The 13080-nt window shown below is 40.7% G+C and overlaps 1 protein-coding gene across 2 annotated transcripts in view; it reads left to right on the top strand.

Moving 5' to 3' along the window:
• rbfox3a (RNA binding fox-1 homolog 3a) overlaps positions 1 to 13080 on the top strand; it is a 257697-nt gene that overhangs the window by 23282 nt on the left and 221335 nt on the right. For both annotated transcript variants that reach the window (XM_077733851.1, XM_077733850.1), the window contains exon 2: positions 3205 to 3281. The gene's annotated coding sequence lies outside the window, so the exon portion shown is untranslated. The remainder of the gene's footprint in view (positions 1 to 3204; positions 3282 to 13080) is intronic.

Raw genomic sequence — 13080 nt, 5'->3', positions numbered from 1 at the left:
GATATTCAAACATTAGGAAGCGGCGCAGCATCACCAAGGCAACCCCGCCGTCGAAGCGCAGAGCCTTGACATTGCGCCGAGCAAAGAGGGCGCCGCGACACAAAAAAAATAAAAAAAAGCGGCTTTTGTTGATTCTGCTCGGAATGACTTCAATTATTCACGCTTTTCGTAACGGCCACTTCACTAACCCGGTTACTTGTAAAGTCCTACCATCTTTTTATTAATCAAGTACAGCAATTAATTGCAGTGTTATTTGCTACAAACATTTCCAACGCTTCAAAAATGAATATTCCCTCACGTTGATTGGTCGCCCGGACGTTTGGTCGCCCGGACGTTTGGTCGCCCGGACGTTTGGTCGCCCGGACGTTTGGTCGCCCGGACGTTTGGTCGCCCGGACGTTTGGTCGACAGTCAAATGGTGACAGAGTTTACTGTTGAAACCAGCTCTCAAAATTATATTCATGAGAGTTTAATATTTAAGTACTGTTTAATATTTAAGTACTGTTTAATACCTAAGTACATTTGACCGGCGACCAAACGTCCGAGCACCCATTCTTTATATATATCAAGCGACATCCAGTACTAGATTCCATATTGTGACTTGTAGTGTACCTCTATACTTTGGTTGGAAATCTTTTCGGTATGAGTGGCTCCATTTTGGTTTACTTTTGGGGAGTTGAGAAATGGAGTTGAGCCGTCAGCTGCCGTGCTGCCGACCAATTTTAGGCCACCCGCCTTTCAAAAGATGTCTGAAGTGGAAAATCACACCTGATGGCCCACTAGGATGCTTTCAAACCACTAGATGCTTGCACTGAAGTCAATGTCCAAATCAATTATGTGGGAAAAATGAGGCTCATCACAAAAAAATACACACTTTCTTCTATGCACAGCTGATGTGGAATATACTTTGGGAACCATGCGGGAGCACTTTGATGTGCAAACCAGTAAAGATGAGGACCAAATCCTACTGAGGTCATTTACTCTGTCTGTGATATGTCGTTCAAGGAGAAGAAATGTGGAGACGTAGCGTGAGGAAAAGGTTCCGCAAAAAAAGACAAAACATCCGCCTTACCCCATAAAACCACATAAAAATTCCCAATACTTTTCCCCTAACGTCCACATTTTCATATTTAATTATTAAGGCCATCATACTCATGACTTTAAACCAAACCATATATTTTCTTGACTTTTTATTTAGTGTTTGTTGTTCTACAATATTTCAGTTGCCACAATACTTTTGTCTACATTTTTGAGCATTTTCTTTCATTTTTTATGTCCTAATACTTTAGTTTAAATGGTCTCGTTTTGAGTTGTGAGCCCTTTTTTGTGTCCTTTTGTCACGGTAACGAGAAGTGATGTCCGCCCTCTGGGGAAGCTCTCTCTACGAAAGTGCTAAACGAATGTGTGCGTGGGCGAGTGCCCTGATGCTAAACAATGATGTCATACTTTTTTGTACACAGTGTATTACATCACACTGTAATAGCATCAGAATTTGGACAAGCACATTCGTTTATCAAAGTATTTTTCAATGATTCTGTCTCTGAAGCCATGTTGCTCATGCACAAACCCACAAAAAAAACTCATCAGAATGATCTAGCATTTGTGGGACATGTATGACAAGAGTAGACCAACAAAAATGAAAACCAGTGGTTCAAATCAGTCCCCTCTCAAAGACCACTCAAAGACACCAAACAGTGGTTTGTAATAGATATTTTAGCCTCATCCTAAACATTTTCAGGTTTTTAAATGCAAAGTACCTCATTTAACTCTGAAGCCGACATTTTGGCTCCTTTTTCATCATTGAGCTGCCAGATTTTTCATTGAAAATGTATCGAACATCTCTTACCATTCACGCCAATGTGACCCCAACCCACTCCCTCACTTGTCACCTGACGAGTGTCACTCACTATTTATCCCCCCCCCCCCCCCAAAAAGACTTCATTAACCAAAGAGCATTGGCTTCATTCATCAAAGAGGGTATCCGTTTGTCATATTTAACGCATGTCACATGACTTAGTGACCAATGTCAAGAAGAACAACCACCCCCCACCTCACCCAGAAGACCCCCCGAGGGAAGGCGAGCCAATGAATGAGCGATGAGATGATTGTTACACCATCATAACACTCATCTAATTGCCAATTTCTCTTTTTAATTGAATTTGCTGGAGTGAGGAGGATGGAGATGGGATTCCTGCCATTGTGTATGTGTATGTGTGTGTTCGCATGTGTGTGTGTGTGTATGGCTGTTGACCGGGTAAGTCCGTTAATGAGGGGAAACTATGACACTGGGTGTTGTCTGCAAAGACTTGACATCCTCCACACCAACTAAACTTCCTCTCAGGACATTTTGAGGGTGGACAGCCTTGGATGGACATCATTTCTGTCAAATAGTTGTGATAAAGTGCAATATCGGGTTGTAGGAAGACAGAAATGTTTGATAAATTTAATATAGGAGCATTTTTTAAGTAATATGAATTGTACACTTATACATTGAGAACAAATGTCTTGAGATACGAGTGGAAATTATTCCCAAATGAAGTGTATTGGATATCAAGACCTAAGATGAATGTTGGTATACCCATAAAACAAATACATCTCCAAAACATGAGAAATCTACCAATTTGGAAGTGTTGTGTTAAGGATGACTATTTCGGTAATTGTCAGAGTTTATAAGAACAACTGGAAAATTGATAGCAGCACGTCTGATTAACTTCACAAAAATCAAATTGATAGATTACGGTCATGAGGAGACTCCAGAAGAAAGTCTGTCACCTTTAATGTCTTTATTTGAATGGTGTTTACTTTTGATTTAAAAAAAAAAAAATCAGCCTCCTGAACTGATTTAATTTAGCAGCTTGAAATGAAATTCCTTTCCATTCCACAGTTTTGACTTGGTTTTCCTCGCGCTTGAGTTCCTTCTTTCTCTTTCCATCTCTCGTCTTAAGCGAGCATTGGAATGCGAGCCGCTCACTGTCCATTTCTCCGGTCGCCATCCGACCCGGATTAAATGACCGAGCCCCGAACGGACGCTCCCTTTTTTACGACGACGCCCATTGACCAATCATAGAACACCACTCTCTCTCTCTCTTGCTGCCTCTCTCTCTCTCTCTCTCTCTCTCTCTCTCTCTCACTCACTCAGTCACTCACCTTCTGCCAAAGCATCCCGTCATTCTCATCTTCGTCTTTCTCCTCTTCTTCCTTGCAGCGTGCAGTCCGAGGAGGACTTCTTGTCTTGGTGGAGAGACAAAGGCACCATAGAAGAAGTGTGACGTAGCATCAACTGTGAGTACAACACACACTGACACACAAAACATGCCCACAAGTTCTAATTGTTGACAAACATGTTTGAATTAGGATCTTTAGTTTTGTTCCTTTTGTTACAAAATACATTAAGTACATCACTTTTTGAAACAAGTAGTTTTGTGTATATTGGAATTTGCATATTTTTAATTAAATGTGAAGTTGTGTTTTATCAAATGTATAGTTTTAGAGTATGGAGGGTTTCAGGGGGGGTGAAATAGCGATTTTATGACTCAAAGCAGATATGTGAACAAAGTTTTAATATTTCTTGTATCAGTCTTTGATTGGTCGGTCATATGCTTCCACTTCCTGATTGTGAGACACGTCATGTTCATTTTGGCTCAAGTCTCATTACCTGAGGACTTGATTAAGGACATATTTTGAAAGTTTAGTCTCTGAATCGTTTCCCCAAACTATTTGATTTCAGTCTCTTCTTTGGTATGGAGTTACAAAGGTCTTAATCTTGATTTAGGCCGTTTTCACAGTTATTTTTTGGGTCTGTAGTCATTTTTTTGGTGTGATATGGTTTTCAACATTGCTTCTTGTATTGCAACTTTTGCAACAGTCACAAGATTTGATAGAAAATGTAAAAGCATCGTTTAATCATTGGACAAAACGCTCTGGGTGGGGTAACATGGTAAAAATATGGAAGTACACTCCTTCTCATATGCCTTTCTCCTTCATCCCGGGCCTCCTTTGTGGTCTAAACTACAACTTTCTCCCTTTCTTGTGGGTTTTTTTTGGTCGTCATGTGCTTTATTTTTTAGTCATGATTGTTTTGTGTCAAAAAATGCAACGCGAGATTACAATGTTGGCCAAGATCGGACATCTATGGCCGTCAATGTCGCTGAAACATGATATTCTACTGTCAGTTTTGCAGTCATGTTTCTCCACCATCTCGCTAGTTTGTTCGTAATTGGAGGAAAGTCAATAGTTTCTCGCTAGGCGTTTTTTTTCTCTTCTTCTACGTCACCGTAGAGACGAGGCCCCGTTATTTGTTGGCGTAATCGATCGGGCGGCAGCGGGTAACGGGCGCCAATCATCAATACACTGACTTACGAGGCGAGGCCGCCGCCGCCGTCCCCTCTGGCTCAATTACAGCGGCCTCCTTCGGTACGCCCTCTGCAAGGTCAACCATGGTGTCGGCTTCACATCATTTTTTTCCTGCCAGCTAGCGCGGCTGCTAAATGTTTAATGGCGGACTCGTCGATATCCGCTCAGTTCATGAAGGAGGAAAAGCTCTCGTGGGTACTGTGAAGTCAAAAGTGGAAAAATTCCCATTCAACATAGTCACTAAATGTCAACTGTGCAAAATGACGGTATTCATCGACAAGTATTCGATTATTGGAGGTATCAACTGGTATTTCTTCTTATGGATGTTTTATTTAAAGATCATGAAAATATTGGTTTTGATTAGTCAAGGAACTTAGAAGCATTTTTTTAATTTATGAGAAACTGAAGGGATTTAGCCTGAAGATAAAATTAACTTTAACTTTGATTCACTTTTTTGAAGTTGGGGTAAGTTTGTTTGGAGATAGTTTGTCAGAAAATGATTTTTAATAGTTGGAAAATTTCAGTGGAGGTTTAACAATAGAATTTTTATGAATATTTTATTATGGATTCCTTAGAAAATGTATATTGTATGTTAAGTAGGCCAAAATAACATTAAAAAGGATCAGAATTTTCTAAAAGTGGATCAGAATATTCTAGAAGTGGATCAGAATATTCTTAACGTGGACCAAAACTTCTAAAAGTGGACCAAAATAGTCTAAAAGTGGACCAGAATATTTTCAAATTGTATCAGAATATTCTAAAAGTGGACCAGAATATTTTCTAATTATAAAAATGCCCTATGTTGCTCAAAATCTTTCAAAGGTGGAACAGAATTTTCAAAAGACGCTTAAAAAAAACCCAAGTAGATCAGACATTGATATCATGACAAAATCCAATTTCAATTTTGGCCCTTTTAACAAAAAATAAGAAAAAAGAGCGACTGTCAAGAAATAAAGTGAACATCTTTGCTTTTCAATGATTTCCCGTGTTGGACGTAATGGCCGCTAATGAGATGTCCTGCATGGTTGTCGCCCGGTCAATCATTTCATATTCAGATTTTTTTTTCTTCCTTTTTTTTGATTTGGTGAAAGCGAGCAGTATTGGCGGACGTCTTTAATGGAGCAAAAAGAGTTGCGCGAACATCAGACGGAGGCGCTCGCTCCTTTTTTATTGGCCGATGGGGAAAGAGAAAAAGAAAAAGGCGAATGGGATAACACGCTAATGGACTTGAGGGACAAAATGAAGCGGCAAATGAGGACCAAATGGGAGCCGCATGGCGCTGATGGAAAGTTTGCTGCCTCAAGATCGCGCCAAATATCTTGGCAAACCAATGGAGGAATTCGGAATGGTCGTTCGTCTGTGCCATGGGACTGATAGATGACCAATCCATTTGAACTGGGAGGCCCTGGCAGCAATGGTTTGGTAAAAAATGGATTGGATACCAAATTTTGTCAATCACATGATGGTATTTTCATGCAATTCTTTTGCAATTGTCGAATTTGTACACCATAATTCTGTGCCCGGACGCTTGGTCCCTGGTCTTTTGGTCGCCGGTCTTTTGGTCGCCAATCAAATGGTGACAGAGTTTACTGTTGAAGGTAGCTTTCAAAATTATATTCATGGGAGAGAGTTTAATATCTAAGAGAGAGTTTAATATCTAAGTACTGTTTAATATCCAAGTACTGTTTAATATCCAAGTACTGTTTAATATCCAAGTACTGTCTAATATCCAAGTACTGTCTAATATCCAAGTACTGTCTAATATCCAAGTACTGTCTAATATCCAAGTACTGTCTAATATCCAAGTACTGTTTAATATCCAAGTACTGTTTAATATCCAAGTACTGTTTAATATCCAAGTACTGTTTAATATCCAAGTACTGTTTAATATCCAAGTACATTTGACCGGCGACCAAACGTCCGAGCTGAGCCGAAATGTCTGCAAGAAACAAAATAACGAATAGTTTGCAATGAATCAACGATGCTGCAGTCTGCTTAAAGAGCCGCGCTCTAACACCCTGCTGACATTCTCAAAGAATCTCCTGAGGCTAAGCTCGGCCAATTAAAGTAATCTTCAGGCTCATTGATTCAGTGGGACTGAACACGACCATTCAATAGCAGACCTCCCATTTCAAATTAATCGGATGTCTCCGTCACTGGTAGCTAATGTGTTAATAAAAGGATTTACTAAAGAGGAAGATTATCTTCTTGGCATGAGGAAAGGGGGAAAAAACAGTAGCTTGGATGGACACGAAGGCCATAAAGTAAGAATGGTCACGTATGGAAATGAAAATAGTCATTGGTTGTGGTGTACAAATCTTAAAGTCAATTAGTACATCTTGATTGGTTGTCACCTCGGTGGCCGTGCTTCCTGTTTGCGCGAGTGTCACTTGTCACGCTAATTGGTTTATTTATAGCTTCACAAACTTCTTGTGCCCGCCCCTCCAACTGCGTTTTTAATACGTTCTTGTTGTGATAGAAATCATTGAATGCAATAATTAATGACAGCCTCTGATTTGATGACGAGTGACGGGCTCAACCAATCAGAGGCTTTGGAATTTCCACTACTTTTCCTACCTTTCAACCTATTTTATCTCATCTTATTGTGATTTTTTTGGCAATAATTCCTCATCTCCACCCTACTCGGCAGCATGTATTTCTTCTTGGCTCCTTATTTATTGTATTCTCCTACTTGTACTTTTCACTTAAAATAAATAAAATCATTTTCTCTCCTCTCCTCCTCCCCCTTTTCTAATTTTCCTCTTTTTCCCCCCAAGCTCCATTCCTTTCCTCAGCTCTCTTCACTTTTTTCTTTCATTTTCCTCCACATTTTTCCTCCATTCTTCGATTCCCTTTTTTTTTTTTGGTACCCCTCCTCTTCGAGTACCTCCTCTTCTCCACTCTCCGCTTCCTTGTCAGCCGGCGGAGCCGCTCAGGTGAGAGCGGGCGGTCATCGCGACGGCTGCTTATCTCACCTCTATCGATTGGACGCGTGTGTTGATGTGTGTTGGTGCGACCAATCAATGGGGGCATTTCATTCTCCTTGAAAAGTCCTTTGTTTGATCCCTGTCCCTGATTGGACGGGCCTGGTGCTAAGAGGACCTAAGAGCTTTCTGATGGGAAGTTAATATGAACATTAAACTCACCCGTCTTTAACTTCCAATAGTGGAGACTTCCAAATAGATAAATAAGTATATATTTTTTGCTTTCTTCTTGTTTTTTTTGGATTAAAAGTGCCAATACATCTGATTTTACTGCCTTCACCTTCTCGATAAAAATGCAGTTTCACTCATTTTCTAGTTTTCTTCCCTCATAATTTAATGTTTCATGTCATTTTAGTCTAATGGCTTTATGTTTTATGGTCTAATTACGCCATCCTTTTTTTCATAAGATGATATTTGCGTTAATTAATAGCTTTTGCGGTTTGAAACATTTTTACAACTTTAATGAAGTCCTTCAGGAACTTTGAGGACAACCCAATGCAATTTCACATCATGTGAAAATGGGATAATTCATATATTAGTTTACTTATGAAACATTTGTATTCATTTTAAGAACATTATGATCCACTTTAGAGATTCTGATCTATTTTGTGAGAAAGTTTGAGCCTATTTTAATCCAACTTTCATAAATTTGTACCCATCTGGGTACATATTGAGTCACTTTTATTCCACTTGATGTGCATTTCTATTCATGAGAACATTTTGTTGTACTTTAAACAACCACATCCACTTTACCGACTCCAGATCTAATCGACCAGATTGTTTCAAAAATTTGGTCCGATTTTTACAATATCCAAATCCCTTTTTTTTGGGGCATTCCGGCCCTACTTGGCCGTGCAAGTTTGGTAAAGTGGTACTTGTGATAGTGTAGTGCATATTGTCTCCATCTGAAGCATGCAAGCTTCTACTTCTTTTCTGGCGTGTGGCAAATTCCAATCAGAATTGGTCTTTTTTTTTTTTTGGGGGGGCTACGGTTGGCGTTCTTTTGCGAGTCAATCAAAGTCAGCATCGGTGCTGAAACGGCGCTCGGCAAGAGAGTGTTATTGATGAATAATCGTTATTCATTCAGAGAAGGCGGGCGCCATGACGCCGGCGAGAAGACGAGGCAGCCAGGCGGCAAAGTGGCGACCGGTCCAACAAAAGACGTTCCGGCTACTTTGCATAAAATCTTTCTTTGTGGCCTTCTTCACCTTTCTCAGACTTTTTATCGATTGCTGGCTTTGTTCGACCTTTGGCTTTTCTTTTGCGTCGCCGTTGCCACGGAAACATCTAGGCGGAAGGTTCCGTTCTGCCCGAGGATACATTTCTGCTCTTCTGCTTTAAGAAAATTTTATTGCGCTTTTTCAGAACGGCCTTGACGACTTTTGGTATATTCGTTAGCGACGGTCCAAACTGTCAGAAAGGTGACAGAAAATATATTATTATGAAGTTATTACAGTTAATAGATTGTGGATTTATCAGAGGCTTTTCTGGAGATCTTTTGGAATGTAGTATGTCTGGTTTTGTTGCATTTGAATTAGTTTTGGTTACAGTTTTTTCCATTTTTTGAGAATTTAAACCACTTCCTAATGATTCTTATTGGGGAAAATATTTAATCTCATTTTATAATATCCTGAACCACTATAAAAGAACCATATTAAGACCAGTCTAGTCCAATTTGACAACATTTTGCTCCTTTTCAACATTCCAGTCCACTTCACTAGCCTTTTCAGTCATTCGGGAGGGCATTCCAGTCCACATTGATTTGTTAAATGCTGTAGTTCCATCTCATTCCCTCTCTATTACGTCTCTGCCAGACCTTTTCAAAGTATCCTTTCTTTATTACATAGTAGAAAACAATAAATATTTTTATGATGGAGGATTATTTCGGGTCCTAGTCGTCATTGTGGGGTATAAAATGTTGTGTTAAGTTGGAATTGCTGTCTGGCAACTGAGAGTTCAGGTTGTTGAGGCTCTGGGAGGAAACCATTAGCATTTAGATTCATCCGCCCTCCCCACCATTCCCCCGTCATCTCTTCCCTAATGGGCGGGGCCCTGTCTGGGTCCAAGGGGCGTCTTTCCTTGCCTGTCCTGGCTTAAATTGTTTTTTTTTTTTTTTTTAGCTGTCAGCGTAGAGGGTGTCGCGACCATGTTGATGATGCGACTCCCATCGATCGACACGTAGCGCCTCCTAATGGAGGTCAGGACACGGTGCATCGCATTCCCATCTGCTCTCATTTAGTCATCTCCGTGTACATGACCTATTAGTCAATACATTAATGTGTAGTACTAACTCAACAGCTGCCTTAGTTGTCAAACCATTTAGACTGGGAAGACCGGCATAGTAAAATCAGTAAAACAGACCATAATAACAACCTCGTTTGGAGGGTTTTGGCCTACTTGGAGACATTTTTTGGTCCACTTTGAATGGCATTTTGTAAGTAAAGGTCATAATGGTAGATGAACAGTTATGCATTGGAATTATTGCTCTCTTTGTGCATGAATTATCAACGTCCTCAACTAGAGTTAATTACAATAGAATAATAATGTATCATCCATTGTTGTATGCAGGTGGTTATGTTTATGGGGCAGCTGTTGTCGGCACTATCCCTTCAAACCTTTTCCTCTCGGCAATATTATGCACGGGGTGGCTTCTTTCATCCAGACGGAACGCCGTCGGAATGGGATGTGCTGGTGATGAGGCACCGCCGCCGTCTGTTGTGATTGCGGCGACGAACTCGCGTGACCTGGCCGTCGCGTACCTGAGTGAGGCCCCACGTTAGCCCCTCCCCCCTTCCCTGTTTACTCCTCTTCGCCGATTGCTTTGGAGATAGAAGCAAATTGGGAAAGATGTGATGGCCGTAAATAAAAAAATGGCGTGTTGTTAAGAGAAATGTTGACAAAGCAGAATAGGGAAGGCTTGTAGTAATAGTACTGAATACTTTCAGCTAAGAATATGATTATATGATGTGTGCCATGGTTTTAATGCTTTCACCCACTTGGCGCTTATTTCATTCATTGACCCTTTAATGCACTTTGGTCCACTTTGGGAAGACATTTTGGGTTATCTTTTTTATACTCTGTTCGTGGTGTTCCTTTGTTCGTGTAATTCAGTTTTAGGGATTATTGCTTTCCAATTTAGATAATTATACCTCACTTTTGGGACATTACATTGTACAATTCACCATTCACTAGTACTACATTAGAAACAGTCCACTTTAAAGGAATCTTTTTTACTTATGGCACTTTATATTCCACAAAAACTGTAGTCTGTGTTAAAGTATTCGCATCCCGTTAGAAATTATTGTAGTGTACTTTGGGGTCAGTTTACTTTGAGGGCATTTTGGTCCAGTTTTGTCATACTTGGGCCTGAATAGCTTTTAGTTTTAAGGCTTCAGAACCAAGGGTAAATGATGGGGAATAATTATTGATGGGCGATGAGGGTACGTTAGAAACGAGGAGCTCCAGAGGAGTGTGTCGTCTAGTCTCCACCGTCTGGAGGAACCCACTGATCCATCACAGTGCTATTTTTAGTTCTTTGTGGAACATGTGCACTTCCTGGGAATTACTGGCAGTGACTCACGGGATGCTTACATCAAGAGTCTAGTAGTGCCTTGATTCCAAAGGGAACCAATTCATCCTGTTGAGGAAGCTCTTTTTATTTACATTTCTTGGTTTTTGGAAACATAGGGCACAGTGAACACTTCAATCGGTGGACAGCCAATCGCAGAAGTCCAACTATAGATTGGCAAAAGGAAACTATCTGTCTTTGTATTCCATCGCTTTGATGGAGCAACAAACAGATTCTGTGACAGCCAATGAATTGACAGACAGTCTAACTGAGGGACAGACATTTAGACATACCGACAGACTGAGTAACTGACATTCCTGGCTATTAGTCAGTCAGATACAAGGAAGGACAGAAAAGCAGACATACTAATCGTCTGTCTTCCAGTCGATCTGTTTGACAGATGCATGGACATTCGGACCCTCAAACCATTGGATCGGCCATTCTGATAGATTGAATGACAGAAAAGGACAGACGGGAAACGCTTGACAAACAATTTTGTCCATTGGTTGGATTGAGAGACATGGGAAGTCACCACAGACAGGTCCATTGGAGATCTTGGCAGTAGACGGATGGATGGAAAAAACTGTATTACGGACTGATGGACAAATATTGTGTCTATCAAAGAATCAGGCAGTTGGACGGAACGAGTGGGACGTCACTCTGTTCGAAAGCCGGACAGACCAAAGGCTTTTGCAGACAGACAGCCAGACGGTTGGCGCGTGCGTCTGATTTCCATCCCCTTGGGCGCGGCGGGTAATAGAGATCAGTAATTGGCTGCTATAAATCCCGGCAGAGGACAAGGTGGGTCAGAACAGGCTGATTACTTGCACATTACCGTCAATCCCGGCAAGACCTGGCGAGTCCATGTCAGATGGCCCGCTTTCTGGTTATGAAGCAATCCGTATCGTGGCGTGTCTGCTTCTCTAATCAGCCGGCAAAATGTCATCGGGTGTTTAGGAAGCCCCGCGTGCCAAATGAGCCTTTGCCAAATTAGAAATGGACGCTTGTCTCCTAACATGTCCGTTCGTTTTGGAGTTGCTCTTGACATTGCACGCTTTGGTGTAATATGGGACTAGAATTTCTTCTGATGTAAATTCATAAGATGTCGACTGACATTCAATTGGACATTGATTGATACTCAAGCATGATCATTTGCTATATCAAAAACTATTATATCTTTAATACTGTAATTAGTCTAATATGACTCCTTTTGTGAATCTGGTTCATTTCCCTACTAAATTCGTCTTAATTCCGTTTTCAAGATGCATTGAATCAGTTCATAATCCACTTTGAATCCACCTTTGGAGGTCTTAAAGCAGTCTTGTCTTGATTTTCAACCCCCTTTAAATCGACCTATTCATGTGTTAAGAATTGATCTTAATACTATTGTTTGTTTTCATTTAAGAACCTGAACTGAATTCAGTTTGTATCCCCTTCATAGTTGTCACCAATTTGTTTCCTTTATAGAATCCATTTACTGTCATTCCGTTCATTCATTTGAATCCTATTCGAAACATTGACTTTAGAATCTTATTTGAATCAGTTTTGACTCCACTATTTAATCTGATAGTCTGCCCATTGATACATGACATTGTTTATATTTTGTAGATCTGTCAATCCTTACACAATCAAGCAATGAAAATATCTGTCACACACTTGTACGCATCTGTCTAGCTTTCGCATTCATACTATGTAAACACCCGTTTGTCCATTCACACCCACTCCATTAAGAATAGATGGCAGCCACATCTCACGGTTCTTTCTTCATGCTCCGGTTACCGTAGTAGTTAATGGTTCACTCTCCGAAAGCACCATTAGCGATAAACGTGTGAGGTTGACGTGTACCGACGCGGCGTCCGAGCCAAACTTGAAATGGACGGTTTGTCACTGCCAAGAAGAAGGAAAAAAAAAAAAAAAACTAATTGAAAAAGAGAAAACGTGAAGCCGAGGCGACCTTGATACGTTTGTCCTTCAAGCGCTCGTTCGCACACGACTGATCTCGTCTTAATGGACAAACTTGGTGAGGCGGTGAGGCGCGACCCATCAGCGCCTGCTTCTCACACGTCCTTCGCACAGGCCCTAAAAAAAAACGTCTCCGTCATTTCCACGAGTGTCTTAAAAGACTAAAATGCTCGAAGGGCTTTCCGTTGGCTTGCCAGTAAAAACCCACAGTGGG

This window comes from Stigmatopora nigra, chromosome 15 (genome assembly GCF_051989575.1).
Source record: "Stigmatopora nigra isolate UIUO_SnigA chromosome 15, RoL_Snig_1.1, whole genome shotgun sequence".
NCBI lineage: Eukaryota > Metazoa > Chordata > Actinopteri > Syngnathiformes > Syngnathidae > Stigmatopora > Stigmatopora nigra.
The sequence above is the reverse complement of the archived record's forward strand: the minus strand, read 5'-3'. Positions and strand labels throughout refer to the sequence as shown.